The sequence below is a fragment of the Chanodichthys erythropterus genome, chromosome 21 (genome assembly GCF_024489055.1).
Source record: "Chanodichthys erythropterus isolate Z2021 chromosome 21, ASM2448905v1, whole genome shotgun sequence".
NCBI lineage: Eukaryota > Metazoa > Chordata > Actinopteri > Cypriniformes > Xenocyprididae > Chanodichthys > Chanodichthys erythropterus.
Genome location: NC_090241.1, coordinates 40,348,774 through 40,365,681, shown reverse-complemented (window position 1 = coordinate 40,365,681; position 16,908 = coordinate 40,348,774). Strand labels below are relative to the sequence as shown.

Sequence of the window (16,908 nt, the reverse complement as noted above, 5' to 3'; positions counted from 1 at the left end):
TAGACTTTAATCTTTCCCTATAGTAGGTGTCTGTTCTGTGTGATCTGGCATGATCTCTTTACTTTTCCTCCTTTCCCTCAGGACCTACTCTTTCCTTGCATGGTCAGCATTGAGTCTTTCCCTGTATTTTTGTGTCCTCTCTTTACTTGACATTTCTGCCTGACACAGACAAAAAATGTTTATCTTTTAATATGCAAAGTATGGCAAATATGGTGAAACATGTTTAAATTAAGTATACTATATTATATTAAGTATATTAAGTAATTAAGTATAATTGAAAAGCAATACATTAAAGGGTTAGTTTACCCAAAAATTAAAATAATGTCATTAATTACTCACCCTCATGCCGTTCTACACCTGTAAGACCTGGCTCAGTGAGGCCTGCATAGCCAGCAATGACATTTCCTCTCTCAAGATCCATTAATGTACTAAAAACATATTTAAATCAGTTCTTGTGATTACAGTGGTTCAATATTAATATTATAAAGCCACAAGAATATTTTTGGAGCGCCAAAAATAAAAAAATAAAGACTTTTCAACAATATCTAGTGATTCAAAACACTGCTTCATAAAGCTTCAAATCTTTTTTTTCGAATTAGTGATTCAGATCGCTTATCAAACTGCTAAACTGCTGAAATCACATGACTTTGGCAATCCAAACCACTGATTCAATTCGCAAAGCTCCGAAGCAGTTTTGAAATTGGCCAACACTAGATATTGTTGAAAAGTCATTATTTAGTTGAACCACTGTAGTCACATGACTGTTTTAAATATATTTTGAGTACCTTTCTGGATCTTGAGAGGTTCAGTGACATTGCTGGCTATGCAGACCTCACTGAGCCATATGGATTTCATCAAAAATATCTTAATTTGTGTTCCGAAGATGAATGAAGGTCTTACAGGTGTGGAACAACATGAGGGTGAGTAATTAATGACAGAAATTTCATTTTTGGGTGAACTAACCCTTTAATTAGATGGGTAATTTAATGTTCACCATTAAATTATTTCAATATGTTTTGATTATTTATTTATCATTAAAAAAGGGGTATGTCATATTGTGTGACAAATGTATCATATGGTGTGACTTGGAAAAAACGGTCACACCATATGATACAGTGTCACACCATATGACGTTTTGCTCAGTTAAGATAATCTCTTGGTTAACTAAAAACAGCTAGCTTATACTTAGCATGTAAATTGCCACATGACAGCAATGATTTTTAAGAATAAATTAGTAAAATTTGTAAAAAAGTGTTTAATTTTTATGCAAATAATGTCACACCATAAGACACAAAACTTTGACCACTAGTGAGCAAATCAGTTACAGAGCTTTTTAAGTAAAAATCAAAAAGTCAGAACTCGCCTCATGACCTTCAAAACCACTCCAGAGATGACAATTTAACGTCCTGGTTGAGTGTGGACCTCTTCATCATAATGATGTCCAAATTATTGCCCGATCAAAATATAGATTTTCATTTTACACCATATGATGCCCATTTTACGGACAAAATGTATTTGGCCAGAACTTGCTTAAAAATCATGCACAGACATCAACACTTTCTGTGTCCATTAAAAATGCCTAATTCTGTTATTAAACTGCAAATCTATCAATTATTTATACTTTGCTGAGATATATTGTCATATTAGTAAGGTCACACATAGCCCGGACAGTCACACCATAAGACAATTTTGATGTTTAGATAAAAATTTGAAGTATATGTCTTCATACACCAACTAAAGCTATGGTATGCTCTAATAATATCTTGTTAGAGGAACAACATAAGGATATAGATTTTTCAAAAATACCCATTTTTATTAGTATATGACATTATGGACAGGTAGAACTGTATGTCATGTCATCCACTCATATATGATAAATATATACAAAATGTATTCATAAAGTTGTAGGCAATAAATGATAAATACATTTTGTATATATTCATTATATATTCATCTTATATTTGGAATACATCATAAGTCTATTTTAAAAGTGTTTGAAAGATGGGTTCAAGTGTACTACAAGTGGTAACTACATAAATTTTTTTAATACAGATAGTAGGCCTATGTTAAAAGCACATTTTAGTTCAAATTCATGGTGTTGCTAAATAGCACAGTTGAGTACACTTAGATGCTCTTAAGATTATCTTAAGTATTAAAGAAGAGCTTTTAGTATATTAAGTACAAAATAAGTGCACGGAAATAGAGCACTTTAAGTACATTATGAAAGTCTACTAAGTATACTAAAATAAAGTGTATTTTACTGCATTTTTTATTTTTTTTTTCACCTGGGTAGACACTCTGACACTTTCCGTTTGCATTAAGTTATTTTTATTACCACACTGGCAGATTGATAATTTTACTTAAGTAAAATGCACTTAATTTATATCCCCCCCAGGAGACAAGACTAAATATCTTATATCATTGTATTATATAGAAAATCCATCTTGATTTAAGAATTTTTAGATATTTGTACTTGAAATAGGACAAAAAAATACTACGAAAGCATTTTTGCAGTGTGAATGAATGAGTTAACTATTTAAACATCACTTGCACTTTAAAAAGGTGGAGGAGACCGAAGGAAACTCTGGGTTTACCAAAGAAAACCTGCTCCCGACCAGGTTAGGTTCACAGAGTAAGTTACCATGGTAACTGACTCTGAGTATAAGTTACCTCTCTTTCAGAAACAGGCTTGACTTAACCTGCTTTCTCAGGTTTGACATACCTTCCATTCTGAAATGGAAAACCCAGAGTTTCCCTCATTTCAGGGTTAACATACTCAGAGTTCTCACTTAACCTCCTTTCTAAAACGGGCCCCAGAAGGTATAGCAACAAAAACAACTGCATAATCCTTTGCAGATATTAGAAGTTTGAATTTGAGTTCGGACAAGATGGCGCCGAAGACACACATGTTTTAATAGGCTTTGGCCATTACTCCTTCAAAATGTTCTTTTAAACTGAGTATCTAGATTTTTTTGAGTGCTTAAATCGTTGGAACGCTTGAACACTACTTGATAACTTTAAAAGAGGAAAACCAGAAGCAAACCTGTGGAAACTATAGGACAACGCAACAAAAATGAGTGGCGCAAGTGAAAAAAGCAAGAAAAATATTCAGAAATTGGACCACTCGTATCCAGCAGAATCTAGCAAGACAAAAAGTAAAAGTGGGAAAAAGCAACTTTCCAAAGAGCTGGTTTTTAGCGCCGAATCGTTTCCACCTCTCCATGAAACGCCAACAAATAGCCCCGCGGCAAAGAAAACAAAAGCTGATCTGTCGTTGCATGAGCTTCAAGAGAATATCATCACAGCCGTTGACAAGAGAGCGGATTCACTTGAAGAAATGATCAAAACGAATTCAAACACCATTGAAGAGCTGAAATCATCTCTCCTTTTTGTCAACGCAGAAATTGCGGACCTGCAGAAGTGTAAAGGCGAACTATCAGCTAAAGTTTCTGAACAAACAACAACCATATCTCTGCTGGAAAACAGAATCAGTGAAGCAGAGCGGTACAAACGGAGATGGTGCCTACGACTATATGGTGTTCCAGAAACGGAGACTGAAAATGTCAAGATCAAAGTGACAGAGATTTGCAAAGGAGTGGTAGGCTACCCGAGCTTGCAGAAAAAATGAGCGAGGCGGTGGATGTTGCTCACAGATTGGGCAGGCCGATGTCAGGCCGTGCGAGGGCCATTATCATCCTTTTTGCGCTGCGCTGGGTGAGAGACTTCATCTGGAAGAGTGCAAAAAACAGCGATTACCTCAAAGAACGCAAAATTCGCTTCGGAGAAGACCTGACAAAAGAAGAAAAAGCATCCCGTGCACTACTTTGGCCTTATGTACAAAAAGCACGCAACGAAGGAAAAAAGGCTTACTACATCGGATCAAAAGCATACATTGCCGGCAAAGAAATCGTTCCAGAAAAAATGGATACTTCTTGAATCCGGCTAGTGTTGGAGCAAAATCAAGAATGATTTTTGAAAACAAGCACTTCTTTATTTAATATGTAGTTTTACAATAATATTATGGCTGTTTGCCTATAAGTTACTTTTTAGAAGGAGAAAAGCAAAGCTTTCCTTTTCTTTATTTTCTGACTTTTTTCTTTTTTGTTTGTTGACTTTTTGACTTTTGATGGTTTTGAAATTGTGTTCCGTTAATGCCAGAGGTTTGAGGAACCTGGTTAAAAGAAAAGCTTTTTTCTTTTTTGCAAAGAATGCAAAAGTGACTTAATTTTCATTCAAGAGACTCATTCGTGCCCAGAGGATTTTAATTTTTGGAAAAACCAATGGGGAGGTGAGATGTGGCTAGCTCACGGATCAAGTCACTCGGGTGGAGTCGCAATTTTATCACATACTTTCCATGGAAAAATACTTTGGAGCAAGGGGGACTCTAAAGGTCATTGGATAATGCTACTGATTGATATAAATGACTGTAAATTCATTATTGTTAATGTTTATTGGTACTGTTCAAAAGATGCAAACACTGTATTATTAAGAGAAATTGAAGAGTGTGTCAAGTCTGTCATGGGACATAACCCCAACGCTAAAATAATAATTGGTGGTGACTTTAATTTGGTCATGAATGGTTCAATGGATAGATTCCCTCCTAGAGTTAACAGTGAATCCAGTGATCTTTTACGTTTAAGTTATAGTCTTGACTTGACTGATATCTGGAGGGTAAAAAAACCCTCAACTAAACAGTTTACTTGGAGCAACAAAAATGTTTCATTACAGTCACGCATAGACCTTTGGTTGATTTCTTCAGACTTAGAACCTTTTATTTTAGATGCATCTATATTGCCTGCCGCTTTAACTGACCATAAAATTATTACTCTTAAAATCGCATTATCTGGACATAAAGATCATAGAATTAGTGGAGGATACTGGAAACTCAATAATTCTTTGCTAAATTATGATGACTTGAAATCCATTATAGAACGACTTATTCAAAATCTTTGGATCTCTGCAAATAATAATGGTGAGTTTGGTAAAAAATGGGAGCATTTGAAATTTGAAATTGGATGTGCTGTTAGGGCCTATGGTAAAAAAATAGCTAGTAAAAGAAGGGCAGACTTAATTGAAATTTCAGCTGAAAATAATAATTTACTGGAGAGAGCCACTTTAACTGTTGAAGATAAGGTCACTTTGAATAAACTCCAAAATAAACTTAATACAATATATGAAGAAAAAGCCAAGGGGGCCTTTATTAGATCGAGAAAAAAGTGGTTAGAAATGGGGGAAAAAAACAGTAAATATTTCTTTAATCTTGAGAAAAGAAAGGTGGAGGCAAATGCAATAAGGAAAATGAAAATTGATGGTGTCGTCTGTGAGGATACAACTCTTATCTCATCGCATATAACAGCATTTTTTGGTAAATTGTATGAAATGGATTATAATGTTATTGACCCTTTTCCTATTTTAAATTCTATTACTTCAATAAAAACGGTTAGTAGTGATTTTAATTCTATATGTTCAAAAAATATATCATTAGAAGAAGTTAAAGAAGGCATTAAAAATCTGAAAAATAACAAGTCTCCAAAGGAGTGATGGGCTGACTTCGGAGCTATATAAAACTTTTTGTGACCCTTTATCTAAATTCTTATTGGCAGTGTATGAAGAATCATTTGTCAATGGATGCCTTCCTCCATCAATGAGAGAGGGTGTTATTACTTTAGTGCCAAATCCCACAAAGACACTCTTTTGATTGATAACTGGCGCCCAATCACATTATTAAATAACGACTATAAAATTTTGGCGTCTGTTTTGGCAAAACGATTAAAATATGGCCTGGAGGATTTGATTGATGAGTGCCAGTCAGGGTTTATGAAGGGACGCTACATATCAAACAATGTAAGGTTAGTTCTTGATCTGATTGATTATCGTGATTTGGTTATGGATCCTGCTCTAATTATGTTTTTAGACTTCCAAAAAGCCTTTGATACAGTTAGCCATAACTTCATTTTCAGTGTATTACATTTCTTTGATTTTAATAATTATTTTATCAATGCAGTGAGAACATTATATTTAAGAGGAAGTAGTTGTGTTAAACTTTTTTCTGGTACAACGCCAACATTTCCTATTCACAGAGGAATAAGACAGGGCTGCCCCATATCACCTTTTCTTTTTTTGATAGTTACCCAGATTTTAAATTTAATGATCAACCAGAATAAGGTGATTAAAGGTATTAGAATTCATGAAAAAGAATTAAAAATTTCCCAATTTGCAGACGATACCACAATTTTCTTAAAAGATCAATCTGAAGTTCCTAAAGCATTGAAGACCATTCAAGAATTTTTCTCAGGTCTCTGGCCTCTCTCTAAACATTTCAAAGTGTGAAATATTGTCCTTAAAGAATATTGATAAAAAAGCGATCTGTGGAATTCAAATTAAAGAAGTAGTTAATTATTTGGGTGTAAAAGTATCCTTAAATTCAAATATGGTCCAAAAAGAAATTAATTTAAACCCTATTAAAGATATAATTAAAAAGAAATTCAATTCTTGGTTGGCGAGAGATTTGTCTATCACTGGTCGAGTTTTATTATCAAAGGCAGAGGGTCTATCAAGAGTTTCATATCTCTTTTCTGTAATGGATTGTCCCAAGTTATTATGTTCCTCATTAGATAAATTCATATGGAAAAATAAATCACACAAAATTAAAAAGGAGGTTCTAAAAAATAAAATTAGTGATGGAGGTCTTGGAGTTGTAGATTTTACCCTATTTAACCATGTGTTAAAAGTAAATTGGTTAAAAAGATTTGTTAAAAAAACAGACTCTATATGGAATGTATTTCCTAATTTTGTTTTTAAGAAAGTTGGAGGTATTGATTTTTTGTTACAGTGCCCCTTTTCACTTGGTAAACTACCCATTAAATTAGCGAAATTTCACCAACAGGCTTTATTATCATGGTTACTGGTTTACAAACACAATTTTTCACCTCACCGTTGTTTTATTTGGAACAATCAGAATATTATTTACAGAAATAAATCATTATTTTTTGAGAGATGGTATTTAAATAACATATATATTGTTAATCAGCTGATGGATGACAATGGTCAGTTTTATTCCTTTCCAGAATTCTCCAAAAAATTTGATTTTGGGGTTTCGATAAATGAATATAATATTGTATTTAACGCCATTCCTAATGGTATAAAAACTCTCTTGAAGGGAGAGCAAACCTGTAATCCTATTTCTTTGTTTAACACTTATATTTCAATTGAAGGAATTCTAATTACTGATAACAAATTCAATAACCATTTTGTTCGTAATCTTATGAACCGAAAATCCATTCCAGCTTCATCATTCAAGTGGATGGCGTTATACAATATTAATTGGAGTCTGGTCTCTTCCACACAAATATTTGTTAACAAATAAGATTAAAGAAGTTACATTTAAAATATTACATAGATGTTACCCCTGTAATAGCATACTCAATAAATATATCCATAATGTAGAAGATACATGTACTTTCTGTGACGTGGAAGAGACAATTGTAAATCTTTTTTGTGAATGTATTTATGTTAAAACTTTTTGGACTGAGTTATGCAACTATCTCTCAGAAAAAACAAATGCCAAAATTGATATTAACACTTTTAGTATTATTTTTATTTATCAAAATCCAGACTCTCATATTCAATACATTGTTAATTTGTTTATGATTCTTGGCAAATTTTTTATTCACAAATGTAAATTTTTGGGCAAAACTCCGCTACTCTCTATTTTTCTAGTAGACTATAATTCATGTTTTGTCTTTGATGGGTATAAAAAACAAAAAATCTTTAAAAAGTCAAAGATTGCTCTCAATGTTTAACCTTGTATGATTTTTTTGTTTTTTTTTTGTTTTTTTTTTCCCTTTCCTCTGGCACTCTGTTACCTGATATTTTTTTTGTCATTGTTCCTGTTGTTATGTATTTGTTACATCTTCTTTTGTGGCATATTAATAAAAAAAAAAAAAATTGAATTTATCTAGAAATTATCCATATGAAAGTAAGTGACAATCATGGCGAAACAACTGTGTCACCAATAAAATGTCGTTTTTAAACCATACTAAAAAAAGTGTTTTATTCTTATATTTAATATCTTTACTAATAATATATTTAATATTATTACTTGGGCTTTGCTTGGTTCCTCTATCCATACCGATCGTTGACGTGTTCGTTGACGTCCTCAGATATAGCCTATGCCCCGATGTGCGCGGTGCATTCTGGGTTCACCCCAAGATGGCGGCGCCCTTGCGAAAGTGTTGAGAAACAATCTCACCTAGAATTCTTATTAAAATTTGCCGCAGTTGATCCATCATCGCGGAGCACAGAAAGTGCACGGAAAGAGACCGTGGGGTTAAGTTATTGAGCGCCTGCCGTGGCTCACGCAGTGTGTGTGTGTGAGGATGATGATGGGCCGCTGCGCCTGACCCAGAACCAAAAGCAGAGCCAGCGCAGATCACCCTGCAAAATCGTCTTGATCCAGCGCCTTCAGATCCTCCACAGGCTGTGGACACTGCCGTTTAAGCTTCTGACGGGAGTGATCTGTTTTATCGTCCGTAGACGCAGCGGATCTCCAGCTCGAGCTTTGGAGAACTCTGCTGACCAGAGGTGCGAGTACAATTCACAAAACCATCTAACGTAATGTCTCATAAACAATTCACCATTGGTGCAAAAATATCATAGTCGCTTTAAAAAAAGAAAGAAAAGTAATATACTTTATTATCCACTACTTTCATCAATAAAGAAAAACGACACTCTTTCTGAACGCTTACTGTGTAGACTAGAGGACATCCTATGTTTTCTCTGCTTTTTACAGTGTAACTATAACGGCAGTAGTTATGGTATTTAGGCTGAAATAATATTTACCATGTTATTTTCTTTTTTGTAAATTTAGTGTGTGAAGCAGCAAATTCTTGCAAAGCACCAACTACGTCATGCATTAATACCATGTGCATTGCAGTAGCTATAAACTTGCTGTCTTGTTTAGGCTAAGTTGTAGTGGTTGGACAATCATAGACTTTATCTCAACCTAGTTATCTGCCTAGATGCAGCATGTTTTTTTGCTGTCAAAGTTTGCTAAATTACATACAATTTGCATAAAATGCTACATTTTATCGCTGCCTAATAAGGTAACTCACACAATGTATTGCAACACAGCCTTATTCAGCAGTACTTCTTTAATACTGTATTAAATCTTTCTTGTGTCAGTGTGGTAGATTTAGGTTAAGTTCAGTTTTAGATCTGTCAGTTCTTAGTTTTTGTGGTTTCAAATGAAAAGTCTTTAAAGGGTAAGTTCACCTAAAAATGAAAATTCTGTCATTTATTACTTACACTCATGTCGTTTCACACCCGTAAGACCTTCGTTAATCTTTGGAACACAAATTAAGATATTTTAGTTGAAATCCGATGGCTCCGTAAGGGCCTCCATAGGCCTCCAATGTCACTTCCTCTGTCCAGATCCATAAAGGTACTAAAACATATTTTAATCAGTTCATGTGAGTACAGTGGCTCAATATTAATATTATAAAGCAACGAGAATACTTTTGGTGCGGCAAAAAACAAAATAACGACTTATGTAGTGATGACCGATTTCAAAACACTGCTTCAGAAAGCATCGGAGCATAAATTAATCAGTATATCGAATCATGAATCGGATCGATGGTCAAACCGCCAAACTGCCGAAATCACGTGACTTTGGTGCTCCGAACTGCAGATTTGACACACAGATTCACAATGCTTTAAAAGATTATAAAAGAAATCCATATGAATCCAGTGGTTTAATCCAGGTCTTCTAAAGAGATACAATCATTTTACATGATAAACAAATTTAATTTAGGCATTTATTTAAATATATTAATCAGTGAACATAAACAGAAGTTCAATCGAACTAAGAAATTTACAATCGAAGTCTGAAAATGACCAGACTTGAACACAATGAGTTATGTTAACCTCATAAAGTACATTTTAAAATTCCAATTGATTTAAGTCATTACAGGCTTCCCATCCGCAAACTGTAGTTTACTCACACCTTGGTATGCTCCAGCTCAGAAGTTGTATAGAACCTGTATAGAAAATAAAACCACATAAATATGGAGGCAAAAGAAACGTCAGACATAATGACAATATCACCTCATTACAGCTAATTTAATTCTAAACATTAATTAGGTTCCTTGACTCTTAAGGGGGTCGCACACCGGACGTGAAGCTCAGCGCCACGCCACGTCTTTAAAATTCGAACGCATTGTTTTCTATGAGAGTACGCACACCGGCGGCGACATTTGGCGCTTGTCCGCGGCGCCCAGCAACGACTCAGGAAGTGGTTTAAAATCCTGCCACGCCACAGAGCGCCATGTACATTGTTTTACATTAAATGTATATTATATTTCTCTCAAATTGTCGTTAATGTACATACTAACTTCACCCTGTGCTGCAAGATACATCAGTTTCACATTCTTAGTTTAACAGCTTGAATAAAGTCTAAAAATGTATAATAAACGTAGTATTTTCTTTCCTTTTGCTTTGTTGTGCCATTTTTCCATGTACACTAACCTCAGTGTGAAATATTAAAGCATAGGCATGTAACGTTTCCCTGTTGACGTAAAACACTTCCATTGTGCAGCTCTTCTATCAGGAGTCGATTCAAAATTGAGCTCACATGTATATAATGTGCGCGGCCGGTGTGCGATACCTGTGAGTTGTCAGAGACGCAACGCTGCACGGCGCCGAGCAGCGCGTCAGGTGTGTGACCCCCTTTAGGCTTCAAGACTGTGATAATCAACAGGGCCACAATAGATTGCTCTAGATTGCTGTAGATTGCTGTTATTATTTGCTCTAGATTACTGCTCTAGATTACTTTTATTATTTAAAGATGTTTTGAAAAGTATACTTTACAGATTATAGCCGCTAAACTAACTGCAGCAGGCGACCACAGAAATGATGCTGACTGATACTGCACAGAAACATGTTGAGGCAATGACTCTTGCATGCCGTCTGTTAAAATGACAATTCAAATCCGAGCTCAATTTTGAATGCAAGTTTGTTATTTGTTTAAAAGTCATTTGTGTAAAATATAGAATAAATTGACATTAGATGATAGTCTAAATGTTGACTGTTTCCATGTTGAAGAATGTTTGTGTAGCATGTTTTAAACATAGCCGAATGCAGTTCATTTGTAGTGTAAGACATTTTTTCTTTGTTTCTTAGCAGGTAGGCCATACAGCTCATTACCGCCACCAAAGGTTTATTTGAGATGATATCATTCAGAAGTTAAAATAAAATTTTAGTTAAGGCTAATTCACACCACACTGACAGATGACTACAGACACTTTGTCTGGATCAGTGTGTTACCCCTGTCAGTGTCTGTTGCCATCTGTCGGAACTAATGTTAACTAATGAACCTTATTGTAAAGTTGTTACCATAGATTGTTCCTGAAACATGTACAAACCCGATTCCAAATAAGTTGGGACACTGTACAAATTGTGAATAAAAACAGAATGCAATGATGTGGAAGTTTCAAATTTCAATATTTTATTCAGGTGAAAAATAAGTTGATTTTAAATTTCATGGCATCAACACATAACAAAAAAGTTGGGACAAGGCCATGTTTATCACTGCGTGGCATCCCTTCTTCTTTTTATAACAGTCTGCAAACGTCTGGGGACTGAGGAGACAAGTTGCTCAAGTTTAGGAATAGGAATGTTGTCCCATTCTTGTCTAATACAGGCTTCTAGTTGCTCAACTGTCTTAGGTATTCTTTGTCGCATCTTCCTCTTTATGATGCGCCAAATGTTTTCTATGGGTGAAAGATCTGGACTGCAGGCTGGCCATTTCAGTACCCGGATCCTTGTTCTATGCAGCCATGATATTGTAATTGATGCAGTATGTGGTCTGGCATTGTCATGTTGGAAAATGCAAAGTCTTCCCTGAAAGAGACGACGTCTGGATGGGAGCATATGTTGTTCTAGAACTTGGATATACCTTTCAGCATTGATGGTGCCTTTCCAGATGTGTAAGCTGTCCATGCCACACGCACTCATGCAACCCCATACCATCAGAGATGCAGGCTTCTGAACTGAGCACTGATAACAACTTGGGTTGCCCTTGTCTTCTTTAGTCCGGATGACATGGCGTCTCGGTTTTCCAAAAAGAACTTCAAATTTTGATTTGTCTGACCACAGAACAGTTTTCCACTTTGCCACAGTCCATTTTAAATGAGCATTGGCCCAGAGAAAACTCCTGGATCATGTTTAGATATGGCTTCTTTTTTGACCTATAGAGTTTTAGCTTGCAATGGCTAATGGCACGGTGGATTGTCTTCACTGACAATGTTTTCTGGAAGTATTCCTGAGCCCATGTTGTGATTTCCATTACAGTAGCATTCCTGTATGTGATGCAGTGCCATCTAAGGGCCCGAAGATCACGAGCATCCAGTATGGTTTTCCGGCCTTGACCCTTACGCACAGGGATTGTTCCAGATTCTCTGAATCTTTACATGATATTATGCACTGTAGATGATATTCTTGATATAACTTCAAACTCTTTGCAATTTTTCTCTGAGAAACTCCTTTCTGATATTGCTCCACTATTTTTTGCTGCAGCATTGGGGGAATTGGTGCCCATCTTGACTTCTGAGAGACACTGCCACTCTGAGAGGCTCTTTTTATACCCAATCATGTTGCCAATTGACCTAATAAGTTGCAAATTGGTCCTCCAGCTGTTCATTATATGTACATTTAACTTTTCCGGCCTCTTATTGCTACCTGTCCCAACTTTTTTGGAATGTGTAGCTCTCATGAAATCCAAAATGAGCCAGTATTTGGCATGACATTTCAAAATGTCTCACTTTCAACATTTTGATATGTTATATTCTATTGTGAATAAAATATAAGTTTATGAGATTTGTAAATTATTGCATTCCTTTTTTATTCACAAGTTGTACAGTGTCCCAACTTTTTTAGAAACGGGTTTGTATTTGCAATTCTGCATTAGATGTATATTTACTTTTTGACAGGTTTTTTCATATTTTTGCTACATTAATCTTGAAAAGTAGGTTCTTGATGGAAGGATAAATCCAGGATTGAACACAGAAACCATTTAATGAAAGCCTTCTCATGTTCAGAATTGACTTTGTAAGAGCAGCTTGCTGAGGAGTACAAGAATTCTTCCTCAGAAAAAAATCATTAATATTAGGCCCACTGCTTCTCTTAGAACTGAAACAGAAAAAGGGACATTTACTTCAGGACACAAAGAATGGTAATATTATTACTATACATAGTATTGCATTCCCTAATAAAGAGATTTACAGCTTGTTAGTTATCTACAGCTGGGGAACACTCACCTCTCACCGGCTCCTCTTGTGCCCGGATGTTTCCTCTTTAAGTTCTCCAACATGCACATTTTACTCCTGTGAAAGGCAAGTTCCGCCTTGCATGTATTACACCCAACAGCATTCTTGGTTTGAAGTTTTGTGAAACTTTCCCACATCTTGCTAGTTCGGGTTCATTTGCACTCAGTCATAATTCGCACTGTTTTCTTCTACCACAATAGCATTTGTAAGGTCTGCATTACACTCTAGCGCTAAAGTGCCGTAGCTTTCAAATCGTGATATTGCAGGCCCTTACATTAGGTCACGTGAGATCAAACGATTACTCGACAACAAAGATATTTTTTTTCAGCCCTATCTAACATTAGCCACTTTACATGGCCACTCACTCTCACATTAACTCTATTCATATGTGTTCTTTCAAAGTGTGGAAGCTAAGTGAAAGCAATTTTTTTAATCAGCAGGATGCAGTTAAGTGCTCATGGAAAAGATTAGTTTTCTGCAGTTTCTTGAATATTTTCAGGCATTCAGCTTTCCAGATAGGGCTGCAACAAACAATTATTTTGATAATCATTGAGTATTTCACTGATCAATCAGTAGGCTTTTTATTGGTTATTCAGCTTTTGAAAGAGAAAAGTCACGGGAATGTAATAGTGGTCCGCCACACAGAGCAGCCTTTACTTAGGTAAAAGCCTGCTGACACAGCTCTGTCTACTGAACCAGATCTGGTGCTTCCTTTTTAGTGAGGTCAGTCAGTGGGCTGGTGAGGTCCGAATAATTAGTCACAAACTTTCTATAATATCCCAACAGCCACAGGAACTGTCTCACCTCCTTTTTTGTCTTAGGTCTCGGGCAAGTTGCAACTGCTGCTGTCTTATTAATTTGGGTACGCACTTGTCCATGACCCAAGTGGAAGCCCAGATACCTGACATCCACAAGCCCTACCACACACTTCTTTGGGTTGGCTGTGAGTCCGGTCACAGTAGAGTCTTGATCAGTGAGGATCTCTTGTGGGATACCCACTTGGGAGATTAAGCAAAATAGTGCATCTGCAACACTCTTGGCGGAGATGCTGTGGAACGCCACTGCCTTAGGATATCGTGTTGCATAATCCACCACCACTAATGCAAAATTAATGCCTGGCCCAAAAAAATTAGATGATTTAGCGTTGTTGTTTGACCTAAATGTCCAGCCATGGAATTACAGTGAGTCGCCTGGAAAAGCATTTTCAGACGGATTTTTGGCATTAATAACTGGGTTGTATCTTGTTTTGTCTGAGCGTCTTGGGTCACTCGATACGACCAGCCTTTCACAATTGCAAAATATGGATAGGAAAGCGGATGAGCAGGTTAGAGTGGTTGACTGTCGATATAACGGACCTGTTCAAAAGCATGTTTTAGTGACTCATCCTGAGACTGTTCCAGGGGAGAAGCAGCATGCTCAGAGAGGATCAGCCTCACGATTTCGCTCTGTTCCCCTGGCTCAGATCGCAGTGGTCCCAATTCAGCCCCTCCTACCTGCACGAGCACTCCCCTTCCCCGCACATCCCAATAATTCACTAAAAGCAGGCCAATTAGTTCCCAAAATTAGTGGATGTCAGAGGTGTGGGTTAACTGTCACCTCTACACTATGATTTTGTCCCCTAAATTGTATAACAGCAGACATAAAAGGATATTTCAACGTGTCCCCGTACACACACTGTACCTGAATCATGCGCCTTGTATCCAATGCTTTGGTCTGAATCAGGCTTTGATGGATTGAGTTTTGGTTACATCCTGAATCCACCAGAGCCTGAAATTTACCCCCCTTAAAACTGAGATATTTGGTACCAGACCGGGGGCAGCCTGCAGGTCATCCGGGACCCAGATCACCTCCCTCATGGGACACCTGTCAATAAAATTCTCCGGGTTGCAGGCCGGCCCAGACCTCCTCACACCTAGTGGCAGGAAGTGGGTTATGTGATTGCTGTGGAAAGAGTGTGGAAACGGAATCTGTATTGGTCCCTGCTGTAGTGTTAATTTCGTCAGACGAGACGAAATATGTTGACCTTTTCATGACTAAGACGAGACTATGACAAGACTGCACCACTGTCCAAAAACGCTGACTAAGACTAAATTAACATGCATTATTGTTGACGAAAAAAGACGAGACAAATGTTTTGTATAAAATAAAAACTAAGATAAAATCTCTCTACATTTTCGTCTACAATCGTCTCTGCTTTTTCATCAGCTGCTCAGAACGAGTTCGCGGCTTTGATACTGACAAAAAGTCAAAATAATTTGACACAAAATGATGATTTAAAAAGGAGTTTATTGATTTAAAAACCATTGTATTGCTTCCGCTAAAGAAAATAGTGCGCTACGTCTCTACGGTTAGAATCCTGTGTGTCCATGGCAACGCTCTGTTTTTCATGGCAACGGTGTGTTATAGTTAGCAGCGGTCTGTTATCAAGAAATAAAATGGTGTGTGCGTAGAAAGAATTCGTCCACACACTGCTCAAAAAAAAAAAAAAAATCCTGAGCGCAAGTCCACCGTCTAGGCAGGCTTTTTGTGTTAAATTATATTTCCTGTCGCTGCGCAGGTTCTTTTATTGTACATGACAGCTTATGTCCCGATGACCAGTCTTTGCATTACGATTAAAAGCAGTATCAATAAAGTAAAAAAAATGTGATGTTCAGTCAAGGTCGAGAGTATGCACTGTTTAAACGAGTGTTCTCAACTTCTCACTGATACTTTTGTGATTCGCAGAGTTTTGACAAGTTTTATAGCCTTGATATTGTTTCTTATTCAAAAGTGGTGACAGAAAAAACTAAGCACCCCCAACCTGAAACCTCTTCCCACGCCCCTGTCACAATCACATCATAATCAAAATTAATAATTAGGCTTAAAAGCAAATGTATATGTAAGGGAATCAAGTTTAACAATTACATATAATATTGCTCCAAATATCATCAATAATGTGATGTGCAATACCATGTATAACTTGCATTAAGTTGGTAATTTACTTTATACTTTTATTTATATATATATATATATATATATATATATATATATATATATATATATTAAAAAAACACTATATATTATTTATTTCCACTTTAACATGTGTGTTCCTGATATTATTGCATTTAATGAGACCTCGTTGTATTTATTCTTACAATAGCTTCTAGATGTGGTCAAGCAACCAGCCAGGAAAGAGGAGAGGCCATCTATTAAGTTGTCAGTCGGAGTCTGTTGGGCCCCAGCTTCTGAATTGTGTTGGTTAAAATAAAATACTCTTCAGCACAGGTTAATCATTTGTGAATGTGTCTCCTAAATCAGAAATTGAAAACCAGATGCGTTTAACATTTGCATTCACCAAAAATCATTCAACAAGTGTATTTTGTCAGGTAATTATGACATTTAACCAATGTTTGAGATATGTGAAACACTTTTTTTTACTGAAATGTTTATCAGTAATAATCTCAGTAATAATGTGTTATTTAAAAAAAAAGACTAAAAAGTTTTGACTAAAACTAGACTAACAAAAAAAGATATGTGAATGACTAAATATGACTAAAACTAACAAGGATATTTGCCCTAAGACTAAATTAAAAATAGGTGACGAAAT

The 16,908-nt window shown here is 36.1% G+C and overlaps 1 protein-coding gene across 8 annotated transcripts in view; it reads left to right on the top strand.

The window, feature by feature from the left end:
• The first annotated feature begins 8,180 nt into the window (after positions 1-8,180).
• rptor (regulatory associated protein of MTOR, complex 1) overlaps positions 8,181-16,908 on the top strand; it is a 431,784-nt gene continuing 423,056 nt past the window's right edge. For all 8 annotated transcript variants that reach the window (XR_010893517.1, XR_010893518.1, XR_010893516.1 and 5 more), the window contains exon 1: positions 8,181-8,583. The gene's annotated coding sequence lies outside the window, so the exon portion shown is untranslated. The remainder of the gene's footprint in view (positions 8,584-16,908) is intronic.